General features: G+C 43.4%; 1 long non-coding RNA gene across 1 annotated transcript in view; it reads right to left on the bottom strand.

Annotated features, from left to right (window-relative positions):
• The window catches only part of LOC129386727 (uncharacterized), a 37,148-nt gene extending 23,023 nt beyond the window's left edge, over positions 1-14,125 (bottom strand). The window contains exon 1 of the long non-coding RNA XR_008614034.2: positions 13,970-14,125. This is a non-coding gene — a long non-coding RNA (uncharacterized lncRNA). The remainder of the gene's footprint in view (positions 1-13,969) is intronic.
• Between the last annotated feature and the right edge of the window lie 2,007 nt (positions 14,126-16,132).

Here is a 16,132-nt window from a genome sequence, read left to right as displayed (position 1 = left end):
TAATGGGCCGCGTCAAACAGGCAACGATTGAGGAGGTCATCGACAAAAACTTTCCAAAAGAAGAAACACAGTCATTGTGCGAACTGTTTAACTAGACTTTCATTCACGCAATAGATAAGCTGCGCATTGCTCATGGTACGAATCGTCTCGAATATCAGCCAATACATTAATGTACACAGACAGCGTACCTACCTGAGATAACAGAAACTGAGCTATGGAATATAATAGGTAAAATGAAGATGTTCAAACCACCAGGTTTTGATAAGATCCGCGTAAGATATCTGTACTACAACTTTAACAAACTAAAAGATGTGATTCTCAAAAGATTAAACGGAATATTAGAAACCGGAATGATGCCCAAAGAATTGAAAATTTCGATAGTGAGACCTGTGTACAAAAGCGGAAAGAAAAGTGACTGCGCAAACTATAGACCAATTTCTATTATACCTCATATTTTGGAAAAGCACGTGGCTTCCGGTATGCAGTCTTTCTGCGATAAATATTCATTAAACAACCCGGCACAATATGGGTTCACAAAGGACCGGAACACAACTACGCTCTTAGAAGAATTCTCGGATTACATTAACACAGCGATAGAAAACAATCGCTTTATGCTAGCATTGTTTTTAGACCTATCAAAGGCATTTGATACTATTGATCACGCCTTATTGTTGCAAAAGCTGGACAAACTAGGTTTCAGGGGTCGATTTCATCAATTCCTTGAGGGATATTTCACAGACAGATCACAGTGAGTAAGAATTGAAAACAAATTCAGTGAATTTAAATCAATAAAATTTGGTGTTCCGCAAGGAAGTACTCTGGCCCCATTACTATTTAATATCTACGTCTTTGAACTGGGTTTTTTGAATTTGAGATCAAGAATCTTCCAATATGCAGATGACACAGCATTAGCACTAGAACTCACTGATCTAGATCTTGGGTGCAAAGTGTTTCAACGGGATGTGTGCAGGGTAATAGACTGGCTAACGCAAAATTCAATATATATAAATCGGCAAAAAACAAAGCTTATCTGTTTTAGAAACCCACACAAACGAATGCTCCTAAGGCAGTCTCTCTTTTTACATAACTCTCATTGCACTCCGTGCACATGTAATGCAATACCATTTGAACATGCAGTCAAGTATCTCGGAATAATATTTCATGAGCTTATAACATGGAATGATCATGTGCAGTATATATGTAACAGGCTTAGAGCTGTGTGTGCGATGATGTACAACCTAAGAGGTAAAACTTCGATGCACTTGAGGCGCACCATATGATGCACTTGATGCACTTCGATGCACTTGAGGCCACCAGCCACCACCGCTGGCTGAATCTATTATAACCTACGGTATTACATTGTATGGAACTTCTTCTGATCACAAAATGGGAGCGATAAACCGCATAATTAAAAGAATAGTAAACAGTGTAACCTACGGAACCATGCTTCAACAGGCTGACAAGAAGGAACAATACAATAGGTTGGGCATACTGGAAATGCGTGAACTATTTTATTACACTGTGCTCACACGTCATTAATATGCAAAGGGTTTCAAAGTACCTGTCAAGAAAAACGTTGCCCTAAGAAAGACAGAAACATACATTAAGGCACGATGCTTTACACATTACGGAAAAAAAGTAAGGGGATATTACATGCCACAGATATCTAATGAGCTTGGAGAAGCGCTTGGACATTTAAAAACTAAACGAAAAATGACTAAATCAATAAAGAAATGGTGCTCATCATTGCAGATAAATCACTGATTGCCTCTTGCATGTGGAAGGTTGCTTTCCTTGATTTGCTCCTTAGATATTCTGTGCGTTGTGGTATGGCTCATTGTGAAGCTATTATGATGCCCTTTATTTATTTATTTACTTATTTTTAATTTTGCTTGAGTTGTAGTCATTATGTCTCTATAATTTTGTATAATATGGTTAGTATGTACTAGAATGCCTTACTTCATTGTTTTGTGGTACACATTCGATGATTCACCATGCTGCCTGAACAACCAACAAGCACGCTGTGCTTAGGTTGGACAGGAAATGAAAACCTATGTACCAAATGAAGATGAATAAAAAATTTTTGATTTGAAAAAAAGATAACAAGGAAATCAACAAAATATATTCATAGTTATTTTTGTTATTCTAAAGAAATATTTTTATTTATTGTATAGCAAGCACAAGGTCGCTTGTTTTGGAATGACATTCGACTCATTAATTATAATTCAATTCATTTGTAGGGCAGGCGAAAAAGTCGCTTAATATATCAGCTTTGCTCGGTTACACCACGCGCAAGCTATGACACTTCTAGATAATTCGAATATGCGTTAGGCGCCACAGTGTGTACTCACACAGCAATACATACCTCCGAGATTCCATTACCACTGCTCTGAGTATCTTTGTCCAAGGCGTTGTTAATCGGCAAGTATATTGAAATAATGCCCATTTGTCTTGGTTTTTAATTTGTTTTTATTTATTCCGAAAAGTATAATATGTAATGCTGGCTAAAACTCAGGGAAAACATTCCGACTCCGATATGCATGGTCCATCGTGTAGTCGCCGATACTTTCCCCAAACGCACATGCAGTCAGTGTTGATGTTCTGGAGGCACATGCGCTTATACCCGTAGGGGCATGTGCAGGGAACACAGTGGGCGTCTGGGTCAAGCCCGGGTTTTTTGCGTGCTGCAACAGTGATTGGTCACACTGCAGGGACTGCGGTCACAATATCTTGCACAAAGCTTAAACTAAGAAGTTTGCTGCGTCGTACAGACAAAACATTTTCTAACAGGGTGAAAACATTTATCGCTCTTTTATGTTGCAATTCTTAGAAACATGCGTGAATAATACAGGTGTAAGATGTTTTATACTTCTCAACTGAGAATTTTTCTTCCCTGGGGAGACGCAAGATCGTCGCATGAATTCTACTATGTCATGAAGAATGCCTATCATTTTTTAAAATGTGAGATAACTGGAATGGACAAAATTACTCGGATTTCCATTTCAAGAATTGCTATATATTTTCTTAACATATTAGACTCTGTATTACCCCGCGTTTGATGTAGTTTTGATAAAGTCGTCGTGTATTTCTTGCACTGATTTTGTGTGCTGAGTATTTTTTATTTCATTGTGTATTGTCCCTCCTGCCAAATCCTGCTGATGGCCACTCCCCCCCCCCCCCCCCCCCCCCACCGCGAAGTAACAAGATCACAAATAAAAATAAAAATTGCTAACACCATTGGTATTGTTATTCGGTACGAGAAAATACCATGCTAAAAATGTTCAACCCTTTCTCGTAGTGTCAGACGTGCTTGTTTATCAAAAACAAGCAAAAATATTCTGCTTTTAAGTCAACAAAAACATTCTTTTTTTTCTTTGGTGTACGTTCTGCCTTGAAATCAGGGCTTCAGCAGAACATATTACAATGCAAAAAGGAAGTTTAAAAAACACACACACAAAGGTAAACACTGCGGGCACCGTGGAACTGAGCAAACACACTTCGCTACATTCTAAATCCGTGTATGTAGCTTGTGATAGGTAAAGATAAATCGCGACCAAATCTGCGTACAAGCGTGAACAAAAGAGTGGAGCCCAAAGTGTCATAAAAGAAATTGTTTCATCGAGCACATCGGTGCTACGTGACATTATCTTAATACATTGCATTGGTAGGACATGCGCTCGTAGCCATTGCAACTTGATTTTCCCTTTAATGCTTAGGCTAAGAATAAAAAAAAGTTGTCCTCAGAAATGTTCTCATGCCTGCACATATATTGTCGGCTCACAGACATCTCTAAAATCACAGAGAACACTCAACACCACAGCGTCTCATATTTAACGCCATTATTATCTTAAGTTCTTTTTAAATTTGGGCTAGTCACATTCGTGCGTAACTATAAACATGTCACCCGAACGATGGCCAGGCTTGTAAGCTAGGAGTGTTCAGTAAAAAATTACCGCCATTGAGAACACATCTTTTGGTGCATAAGGAAACAGGCAAATCACAACACAGAGCCTATACAGATAATGTGTTCTCGCAGGTATCTGTAAAATAGACAGGCCTCTCAATAGAATGGCGCAGCACATACAGTGACGTTATTGTTCTCAAATGTGTCCCATTTAATACAACCCGCTACAACCACCACTATCACCACAATCAAATATCTTGTATATGGCCTTCCCAGTGTGGCATTTACTATGTGTCACTGGGTATGTGCTTATTCTAGGCATAGCCTAGAGTTTGTATATTTTCTATGATCGCAATATGTTTAGGTGAAGGTATCGTAACTCTGCGCATACCCTTATTACTACATTCTCGACAAGCATTATACATCCACTTCATCCTCGTGATATCATTCCGTTGACGTTTCGCACAGTACACAGTGGTCCACTGCTAAAGGGTACATCGGAGTGCGTGGCGTCTGCTCGGCTTCACCGCCGACCGAAGAGGGCGACGATCTTCGCGCATGCACAGTGAGCGCTGTGGTCGGTGCCCTTTCATCGCGTGCTGCTGCGCTTGGGATCATCGCGAAGCAAATCGTTAACACGTTCTTAAAGTTGGCGGAGACTGCACGATCACACTGTTAGCCAGCCGTTGCATTGCTCAGAGGATTGGACGGTGCAAAATATTGCCTCGGAGATATTTTTGCCGTGTTGACTGACAAGGCAAGCATGATAATTTTTTTACCGACATCTCCTTGTTGCAAATCTATAGTAGAGAATATTTCACCGTGTGTATTGCCCATATCAGGTGCGCCAATGTACGTTCGAGTCGCGGCAGTGCGTAGGCTTGACAAGGAATCCGCAAGCGGCCTTTAAAATGCATTTAGTGCAATTCACAGAGGAAAGCTCGATGGGGGAAACGTACTCGCTGTGTAACATGCTGAGCTGCCGCAGTTGCACGAACACCTTGTTACGTCTGGACACTGAAGTTTAGCGCTCCCTTTGACCATCCCAGTCTTTACTAAAACAAAAGCATAATACATAAAACATATATACATTTCGTTGGTGGATGCGCACACAATGTTAAAACAATACATCATCATCATCATCATCAGCCTGGTTATGCCCACTGCAGGGCAAAGGCCTCTCCCATACTTCTCCAACTACCCCGGTCATGTACTAATTGTGGCCATGTTGTCCCTGCAAACTTCTTAATCTCATCCGCCCACCTAACATTCTGCCGCCCTCTGCTACGCTTTCCTTCCCTTGGAATCCATTCCGTAACTCTTAATGACCATCGGTTATCTTCCCTCCTCATTACGTGTCCTACCCATGCCCATTTCTTTTTCTTGATTTCAACTACGATTTCAACTCGCCCAATCTGCTCTTTTCTTGTCCCTTAACGTTATACCAATCATTCTTGTTTCCATAGCTTGTTGCGTCGTCCTCAATTTAAGTAGAATCCTTTTCGTAAGCCTCCACGTTTCTGCCCCGTACGTGAGCACTGGTAAGACACAGCTGTTATAAACTTTTCTCTTGAGGGATAATGGCAACCTGCTGTTCATGATCTGAGAATGCCTGCCAAACGCATCCCAGCCCATTCTTATTCTTCTGATTATTTCAGTCTCATGATCGGGATCCGCAGTCACTACCTGTCCCAAGTAGATGTATTCTCTTACCACTTGCAGTGCCTCACTGCCTATTGTAAACTGTTGTTCCCTTCCGAGACTGTTAAACATTACTTTAGTTTTCTGCAGATTAATTTTTAGACCCACCCTTCGGCTTTCCCTCTCCAGGTCAGTGAGCATGCATTGCAGTTGGTCCCCTGAGTTACTAAGCAAGGCAATATCATCAGCGAATCGCAAGTTACTAAGGTATTCTCCATTAACTCTTATCCCCAATTCTTCCCAATCCAGATCTCTGAATACCTCCTGTAAACACGCTGTAAATAGCATCGGAGAGATCGTATCTCCCTGCCTGACGCCTTTCTTTATTGGAATTTTGTTGCTTTCTTTGTGGAGGACTACGGTGGCTGTGGAGCCGCTATAGATATCTTTCAGTATGTTTACATATGGCTCGTCTACACCCTGATTACGCAATGCCTACATGACTGCTGAGCTTTCGACTGAATCAAACGCTATCTCGTAATGAATGAAAGCTATATATAAATGTTGATTATATTCTGCACATTTTTCTATCACCTGATTGATAGTGCGAATATGGTCTATTGTTGAGTAGCCTTTACGGAATCCAGCCTGGTCCTTTGGTTGACGGAAGTCTAAGGTGTTCCTGATTCTATTTGCAATTACCTTAGTAAATACTTTGTTTGCAACGGACAGTAAACTGATCGGTCTATTATTTTTCAAGTCTTTGGCGTCCCCTTTCTTATGGATTAGGATTATGTTAGCGTTTTTCCAAGATTCCGGTACGCTCGAAGTCATGAGGCATTGCGTATATAGGGTGGCCAGTTTCTCTAGAACAATCTGCTCACCATCCTTCAACAAATCTGCTGTTACCTGATCCTCCCCAGCTGCCTTCCCCCTTTGCATAGCTCCCAAGGCTTTCTTTACTTCTTCCGGTGTTACCTGTGGGATTTCGAATTCCTCTAGACTATTCTCTCTTCCATTATCGTCGTGGGTGCCACTGGTACTGTATAAATCTCTATAGAACTCCTCAGCCACTTGAACTATCTCATCCATATTAGTAATGATATTGCCGGCTTTTGCTCTTAACGCATACATCTGATTCTTACCAATTCCTAGTTTCTTCTTCACTGCTTTTAGGCTTCCTCCGTTCCTGATAGCATGTTCAATTCTATCCATATTATACTTCCTTATGTCAGCTGTCTTACGCTTGTTGATTAACTTCGAAAGTTCTGCCAGTTCTATTCTAGCTGTAGGGTTAGAGGCTTTCATACATTGGCGTTTCTTGATCAGATCTTTCGTCTCTTGCGATAGCTTACTGGTATCCTGTCTAACGGAGTTACCACCGACTTCGATTGCACATTCCTTAATGATGCCCACAAGATTGCCGTTCATTGCTTCAACACTAAGGTCCTCTTCTTGAGTTAAAGCCGAATACCTGTTCTGTAGCTTGATCTGGAATTCCTCTATTTTCCATCTTACCGCTAACTCATCGATCGACTTATGTACCAGTTGCTTCCGTTCCCTGCTCAGGTCTAGGCTAATTCTAGTTCTTACCATCCTATGGTCACTGCAGCGCACCTTGCTGAGCACGTCCACATCTTCTATGATGACAGGGTTAGCGCAGAGTATGAAGTCTATTTCATTTCTAGTCTCGCCGTTCGGGCTTCTCCACGTCCACTTACGGCTATCTCGTTTGCGGAAGAAGGTATTCATTATCCGCATATTATTTTGTTCCGCAAACTCTACTAATAACTCTCCCCTGCTATTCCTAGTGCCTATGCCATATTTCCCCACTGCCTTGTCTCCAGCCTGCTTCTTGCCTACCTTGGCATTGAAGTCGCCCATCAGTATACTGTATTTTGTTTTGACTTTACCCAATGCCAATTCCACGTCTTCATAGAAGCTTTCGACTTCCTGGTCATCAGGAAGAATCACATGACCAGGAAGAATCACATTCTAATCAAAATGTGGCAGATTGTTCTGTAAGTACATTTTTTTCTTTTTTGGACAAGGCAAGTGAAGCCGTGCTGACACAGTTATCACCTTCCCTGTCAATGTGATATGCATCAGAAATCTCGCACCCCCACCTTGTGCCTCTCCTACCAAGCACACACGTGGTGTCAAACGCATGCACGCACCCGCATCGCTTACGGTGCTTGGCCAAATGGCCGCCCCCCACTAATGAATCTATCAGCGTTCGGTGCTCTCGTAGCCGTTCATTTAGTCAGCGGCCAGTCGGCCCCACGTAGCATCTACCGCATGAGAGAGGTATGCGGTATACGACCCCAACAATGCAGGGTACAAACTTGCATGCATGTTTTATGGCGCAGACCGTTTTTTCTTCTCGTTTACGGCTTTGCACATGCGCACCAGCTTTTAGGGGGCAGTGGACATCACGTCCACGCCGCACTTCTCTCCAACTTTTCTCAGCCGGTGCGATAGCTGGTGCACGTACGGTATAGCTGTACGTTTCAGCTTTTTGCAGCTTTTTTCGGCTGCTACGCCGGGGCATCCACCTGCTCTGATTTCTTTCAGGAGGCATTCCGCCACAGCCGTCACGATATCTTTCGGAAAACCGGCGTTCTGCAACCGGAGCACTTGCATCTGCAAGCTAACCTCAATTTTATGGTGACAGGACTTTTCGAGAGCACCACGCAGGCAGTGCCCCTCTTAACCAATTTTGAGTGAGCCGAATTATATGCTAGAAGTTCCTTTTTTCTGCGGGGCTGGTACGACCAGCAGATATGCCCTGTGCCTTGATCAGATTGATTAGAATGTGATTGTACCGTTTTAAGACTGTGTGCGCATGTACCAACGAAATGTATATATGTACCTTCGCTCGCAGTAAAAACCAGTTGATGTTTAGCGCTCGTCCTGTCGTCTTCTCTGTCTTTGTCCCTGCTATTTTGGGCTAGTATTTTGAATAATGATGACACACCAACTAGCCCAGCTTTCTGCCTTGATAGCTTTGATTTCTCGTACATCGGGCCCTGTGCTTTCTTCTTTTATGTGTCGAGATCCCTCAGTTACATATGTGAACCTAATAGCAGTAACTACCTATCGTGCAAGAGTGCTATCCTTGGCCCTGAAGAATGGACTGGTACCGCCAGATGTGCAAGCCTTGTTCCATCCCTGCCAAGCGTCCGTGCGACATACTAGAAGTATCCCCAAGATCTTCCGTGCCGAACTCTGGAGACACATCCGGTATTTCCACTCGTGCCTACGTGTGCATGCCGCGACTAGGACAAGCTGCCAGGTAACCTGTGACGCCTCGATGAGGACTTGGGCTAGGGAGGCAGCTAATGTTACCGAGTTTCTGTGGTCTTCTGGCCTGCCATCTTTGTGTGCTTGGAAAAAAGCAAAAGAGGATTCCTAAGATGTTCATAAGAAAATAAGTGTTGTGTTTAGCGGAATGTGCTCTCCCAGGTAATGTTCAAAGAGTTTTGAGCTGCGGCCTAAATTTTGTAATGAGGTTAACGAGACACCGCTTGGACTCCTTACTATGGTTAGGAAAGTTGGGCAATGTGCAGGTGCAGAAGAGAAAGCTAGATGTATTTCTGAAAGTGTCGACTGCCTGACAAGTAGGAAACCATGCTCACCTGGGGCAACGCTAGCGGTGAGCAAAACTATTCATGACCTCAGGAAGAATAATCTCTCTTTGCTGACTGCTGATAAGGAGGGTGGTTTCGTCGTGTTGCCCAAAACGATGTATCATAGAAAGGCTAAGCAGGCTATTGAAAAGAATTTGGTTCCATTGGAAAGATCTGGCAGGAAAGTAAAGGCAGAGGCACTAAAACTGTGTGAACAGATCAATTTGACAGGACTACACAAGTCTGTAAAAGCTGCGAATATGCCGGGGCTGAACGTATTTTTTTCTGCAAAAACCCACAAGGAAGGCATGCCTCTCAGAGCAATTGTATCCGAGAAAGAAGCCTGGCAAGGTCTCGTATCAAAATACCTACAAAAGCATCTTAGCCAAATAGACGTAGAAGATCCTTTTCGTGTGAGCAACTCAAAGGATGTGATTGCATTTTTGGGTGAGCAAGATGGTGCTTCACGAGCCAATTTTGCCTTTTCAGTTGATATTCAGGGCCTCTTTCATTCCATTCCCCAAACAGAGCTGTTAGACGCAGTAAAAGAGCGGATTGAAAACTGGGGGGCTGCCCAGTTCCAAAATAGTAGCGGGGTTTCCGTAAACGACTTTTTAGCATTAGTTGAGTGGTACCTCTCTTCCACCTACATTTGTTTTAACGACAAGTTGTTCGTGCAGAAAGATGGTATTTGCATAGGCTCCTGCATAGCTCCTATACTTAGTGAAATTTTTTTAGGCCAATTTGACAAGCGTGTGGCAGCATGCATAAAACAGGAAAAACGTGTTGTGAGGTGTTTTAGATATGCCGATGATTTTATTGTGTTTGTGAATGTTGAAAACGAGAGCGACAAACCACAGGTTGTAAAAAGTGTTTTAGAAATTTTCGGTGATTGTTCTCGCAAATTAATGTTCGCGCATGAAGTGCCGATGAACGGATGTCTCCAATTCCTCGAGCTGCGCTTGTACTTTGGCACAGGGCACATCTGCTGGTCGTACCAGCCTCGCACAAAAAATGAAATTCTAGCATATAATTCGGCTCACTCAAAATTGGTTAAGAGGGGCATTGCAAAAAATTGCCTGCGTGGTGCTCTCGAAAAGTCCTACCACCATAAAATTGAGGTTAGCTTGCAGATGCAAGTGCTCCGGTTGCAGAACACCGGTTTTCCGAAAGATATCGTGACGGCTGTGACGGAATGCCTCCTGAAAGAAATCAGAGCAGGTGGACGCCCTGGCATAGCAGCCGAAAAAAGCTGCAAGAAGCTGAAACGTACAGCTATACCGTACGTGCACCAGCTATCGCACCGGCTGAGAAAAGTTGGAGAGATGTGCGGCGTGGACGTGATGTTCACTGCCCCCGAAAAGCTGGTGCGCATGTGCAAAGCCGTAAACGAGAAGAAAAAACCGGTCTGCGCCATAAAACATGCATGCAAGTTTGTGCCCTGCATTGTTGGGGTCGTATACCGCATACCTCTCTCTTGCGGTAGATGCTACGTGGGGCAGACTGGCCGCTGCCTAAATGAACGGCTACGAGAGCACCGAACGCTGGTAGATTCATTAGTGGGGGGCGGCCATTTGGCCATGCACTGTAAGCGATGTGGGTGCGTGCCTGCGTTTGACACCACGTGTGTGCTTGGTAGGAGAGGCACAAGGTGCGGGCGTGAGATTTGTGAGGCATATCACATTGACAGGGAAGGTGATAACTGTGTCAGCACGGCTTCACTTGCCTTGTCCAAAAAAGAAAAAAAATGTACTTACAGAACAGTCTGCCACATTTTGATTAGGATGTGATGGTACTGTTTTAACACTGTGTGCGCATGCACCAACGAAATGTATATATGTACCTTCGCTCGCAGTAAAAGCCAGTTGATGTTTAGCGCTCGTCCTGTCGTCTACTCTGTCTTTGTCCCTGCTATTTTGCGCTAGTCTTTTGAGTAATGATGCGGTTACCTACTCAGAAATTCCGCTTAGGGACGCTGCGGAAGTAATAAATATTTACAGGCAATGTACACAGAGCAAATGTCGTGCTGTACCGGAAAGTCAAGCGGTTGCGAACAACCTTTTGCGATTGCGAACAACGCAAACAAACCTTTTTTCCAACGTTTCTACAACTCATTGACCGGCCACTGCGTCCGCGATTTGCGTGCGCTGGTGCGTGAATACGTCGGAGTCCATGGAGCGGCGCACCAGTGTTCTTGAAACACGTCCAGATCGCTCTCGCGTCCGCGACACCACGGCACAAGGAAGAGGCCGCGTTTCTACGAGAAAGCCCCCCTTGGTGCATAGCTTGGCCACGAGCGTTTCCAGCTAAACGTTACGGTTACATAAGCTGCAGTTGCCGGCAAGCATGAAAAGTAGTTTGGGATCTTTGAATGCTCTCTCGTTCCACACTTAAAGGACGATGCTGAAGCGTCTTCCAATTTTTCCGGTTCATTTACTTCATTAAGAGATTAAGTTTAGCGTACAATAAGCAAGGGTGTTCAAATGAAAGCTACAGATAGCTTCATAAAACCCTACCAATAAAAACTAACTCTGCGGTTCCCGGTTTGTTTAATTTGGGCATGACAGGTTACTGACATATAACGTGTTTCATAGGTGATATACCATTGCTACATAGCTACCTTCTTTAAAAATTGTTATCTGAAAGAAAATTTCCGTGCTTTTTCCAAGCTGCCATTGAAATATGAATTATTGGGTAGCAGTTATTTTCCTATTGTAAACCGGCATTTGTTCTGTGCGACAGGTAGTTTTTCATAAATGATAATGTACATTGTTTTAGAGAACATTGCCACCTTTTTCAAACGGTTAGAGGGATTCTCGGAGCTACAAGGACGACTTTCTAGTTATCGATAATCCAAACAAGAAAGCGTTCAAGTGGGAGCATTACAGTAAACTTATACATTAGCAAGCACTGTCAGCGCACTGAATGCATGTATTCTAGTCCCAAAAGGTGGTGAAAGTAGATTCGGCTGTAAAGACGACCCTCTTTCAATGCTGCGCCGTCCCTCCCGCGTGACGCTGGACGAACTGAAGCTGCTTGTCTTTGTTAGTTCTGGCATTACAATAATCTTGCGTGATTGCTAGGTGTCCTTCTCGTTAGAATTTTCTGTCATGTCAAGAGGTGGGAGGGGGGGGGGGGGTTCTGCGTATGGTTCATCAATCTGAGTTGCCCTACTTCCATTGCATAACTCACCTCGAGTAGCATAGGCATATACAAAGTCTTTGTTGTTTTCTGTTCTCTCCAACTTGTTTTGAAATTTGTAATAAAAGTTGGATAAATCATTTTTCTTTTTAAGTATTCTTGATATGATATCGAAAGGCCATCTGTTTATCTACATTTACTCTAACACTGCTCGCTCATTTATTGACTGAGAAGACAAATGCATCGTCATCCTTGTCGGCAGCAAGAAAGCAAACAGAAGAAATAATAGCAATGTTGATGTAATTCTAAATACCTTTCTTTCCTGCAACAGCCTCTGAATTTTGTATCCAGCAATCAAAAATATTTTTGTGAAATACAGGTAAAAAAGGACACTGTGTGTGCTTCGAGATCAAGCACAGCTATCTAGCATACGTATAGGTCCTGCGTTCTTTACAAGGTACACTTGCATTCACTTTCTTGCGATGGTATAAATACGTGTTGTACATGGAATGTCATGCGTTCCTCGTTTACATTCTTCTTTTCTAAAACTTACCGAAAAACTTCAGCTACGAAAAGCGTATGCTATGCTTGACAGAAAATAAAGAAGCTGCATGTACAGCAGCACCTGCTATGTCCAGCACATTTCCAAGTTTGGCGATGAATACGTCAAACGCATCATGCAGCTGACAAAAAAATTGGAGGACGCTTAAGCTTTGCCTTCAAGAGTGGAACGCGATAGCGTTATCGCACCCCGTTCGCATCCCCTACTCAAACGCGCTACACCAGCCAAACGTCGCGATCGACAGAGATAGCCGGGCCTCGACGCGCCATGAAGGCGGACGCGGTAATGGGGCGAGTGGCGCGCCACGTGTCGGGGCAACGCCGTACATTGCGAGGAGGGGGTCTTCTGTGTTTGCCGCAAGATGGCTCTGCGTGTGCGGAGAGCGCAGAAGAAATTTAGCGGAAACGTACTTCGCTACTCGTGAAACTGCGACTTCTGTAAGTTACATGGTCATAATTACCGATATACACCGCAGTATAACTTTCCACGGCACGTTTCTAAGGCAACACCGCATTCACTAGAGGCGATTTTGTCCCGCTTTGAAGAAACGAACTCGTGGCTTAGTGGTACCGTCTCCTTCTCACAGTCCGGAGACCCTTGCAAGATGTTTTTATTTATGAAGTGCCTTCTGGGATTTATCGCTCACGGCCAACGCCACTGACGCCGACACCAACGCCTATGACACCGGCTTTTCTGCGACACGAGCTCCTTAACGCTGTCGCGTTAAAACAAAAACGCGGGCGTGTTCGCCGAAACCTTCTTATCAAAATGGCGTACCGAGGAGCCCTGTGTGTTCGGTATTTGTATATTTGCAAGTGAAAATGGTACTTTACATTTAAAGCTATGCTGCGTGCCAATGCGTCAATCGACGAACCATTGCTGATGATGATAGTTTTTCTACCTCTAGTCAACTTTTTTTTGTATCACTGAACCAGACGCCGATTTTTTTTTTCGGGTATGAGACGTTTGCAACGAGCCACTCAAGGCTTTTGTCTTGATGAGAACAGATAGTCGGCACCCCTGTTGCTATCCTCAGAAAACGCGTAGTTATGGCGTACTATTTCACGCAAAAATGCTGCTGCATATACTCACAGCCAGCCACAATTTTAGTGAGAAGTACCATGCCAAAAATAATAAATGCACTTCGCATATTTGCCCTGAGCATTGCAGGCAGGTTCACAGAGCCGCACAAGAATGAAGAACCGCAAAACCACTTGTGTCCTAATTTCGCTGTAAAAGGCCACAGCAAATACAGGCATCTCACGCAAGCCGCATCTACGAAACATATTTTTTCGGGCTAGACAGATGGCTCGAGTGCTTTCTTTAAAAGTAAGCTATGCAAATGGCCTTATATTACAGACCAATATTCCTTCATCCGCCCAAATACAGCTGCAATAGACTTGAATAGTTTTATTGCTCTAATAAACTCTTCAGCATACGTAATGGATATGTTTTGTTTTTAACCAGAAACTATTTCTTTATTTTAGCAGAACGATAGGTACAAGGTAAAAATTTCTCCCAAAACCAAATCAAAGCAATCCATAGAGAAAAATAGGTTGATCAATGAGGCTTCATGAGCACATGTTGCCGGTGTGTCTGAAAATGCAACTGTGTTGAAATAGAAAGTTCACAAGGGTTAGTCAAAAAAATATTTCTGGGAAACCCTACTGGATTACACCTTGGCTTATATTTGTTCAAAATATAGGGCGCTGCCTTCACATAAAATCAAAACGCAAACGTGAATACGTATACATAATGAATGTTTACTAATTGGTTTTCAACAATTTTTACTAGGTTACGTAGTGCAGTACATTTGAAGAAGACGGCGATTTATGCCTCACTCACTTCAAACAGGATGCTAATTTCGCACCCATTTTGACAAAATCAACAAAAGTTGTCGAAGATGTAATACTGTGCATCACTTTTCTTCGCCAAAATTGCTTCGTCGTAACACCAGGGGAAAATTAGTTGGAAAGGCAATGGCGCTTGGCGTGAAAGTTCAAAAACAATCAATTCAAAAAAATCTTCACGCACCGAAATAATTTAAAATGGGTGTCCCATCGGAAATAAATACGTTCTTTAAATAAGTTGAAAGGTATACAATAATGGGATTAGTGTACATGAAGATGCGTGGAAATGCAGATGATGCGTGGAGAAAAAGAAGTAGTGCCGAAGGTACAACGCAGAGACGCAATATTCTTGCTTAGCAGCATATCCGTATTTGCGTAATTGTCCTATTGGCGACATAAGATATTTTTGTTGTGGCTTGGTAGATATGTTACGGCGAGACGTGACACGTTAGGAACTTTGCACGTGTACGTAGTAGATCACGCATTGCTGTGGCGCTCACCACCGCAAACGGTGATAGCCGCCCTAACCGTGATAACATTGCATTATGGCAGCGCCCATGCAGCATAGACTGCCTGCTTTGATCTGAGTTCACGCTTGCTGCTGGCTATCTGCCCTGACAGTAAGAAACACATAATGAGAAGCACTTAGTGAGACAGTTATATACGCCAAAAAACACGCCGAGCAGATGAGGTTAGCAATTATGAGAACATTCGTCCTTACTATAAGCTAAGCAGGAAGCACGTAACCGCTGAAAATGCTTGTAGATGAAGCAAACACCCGCTGTCACATTCATTGAAACGTAGCTCATTGTTAAAACTTCAAAACATTTGTCGATTGAATCCTTCAGCGGTGGAGCTCACGTCGATAACATTGTGGTGTGATCGTTCAGTGACTAAGCGGAAGCAGACGCTCACGGAGAACACGGCAATGCTAGGTGAGCCAATGCCCTCGTAAGACCAAGTTCTAACTGAGGTGATGCATGACAACCAGTTGGACATCGCGAAATGCGTTTGGGCAGTTTCCAAGGTGATGTCGCTTGAAACGGCACCGTGGTGCATTTTTATTCCGTGAATGACCAGTGTGCACTTTTCTTTCCCCACCCATCTCGGAGAGACAAAAAAAGAAGTGCTAAACGACAGGAGACGCCGTCCTGGAGTACTAAAGAAATTACTGTTTGTTTCCTCTCTCTATGTTCGTGCGCAATGACGTGCGTGTGTTTTGACCAAGCTCTCCTCGGAGGAAAACGGCTGCAAGCCTCCGTATTTACTAAAGATCTCAGCCACCGTCTAACACTGATGACGGTGACGTAACCGGGCGAAGGAAGAATTAAAAGACGATACGGTCGCTTTGCGAACGGAATCGGTTGCTTCAACTTGAATTTCTGATGCGCGTCATTCTAATAAG

This window comes from Dermacentor andersoni, chromosome 8, assembly GCF_023375885.2.
Source record: "Dermacentor andersoni chromosome 8, qqDerAnde1_hic_scaffold, whole genome shotgun sequence".
Taxonomy (NCBI): Eukaryota; Metazoa; Arthropoda; class Arachnida; order Ixodida; family Ixodidae; genus Dermacentor; species Dermacentor andersoni.
Note: the sequence above shows the minus strand (reverse complement) of the source record. Positions and strands in the feature narration are given on the sequence as shown.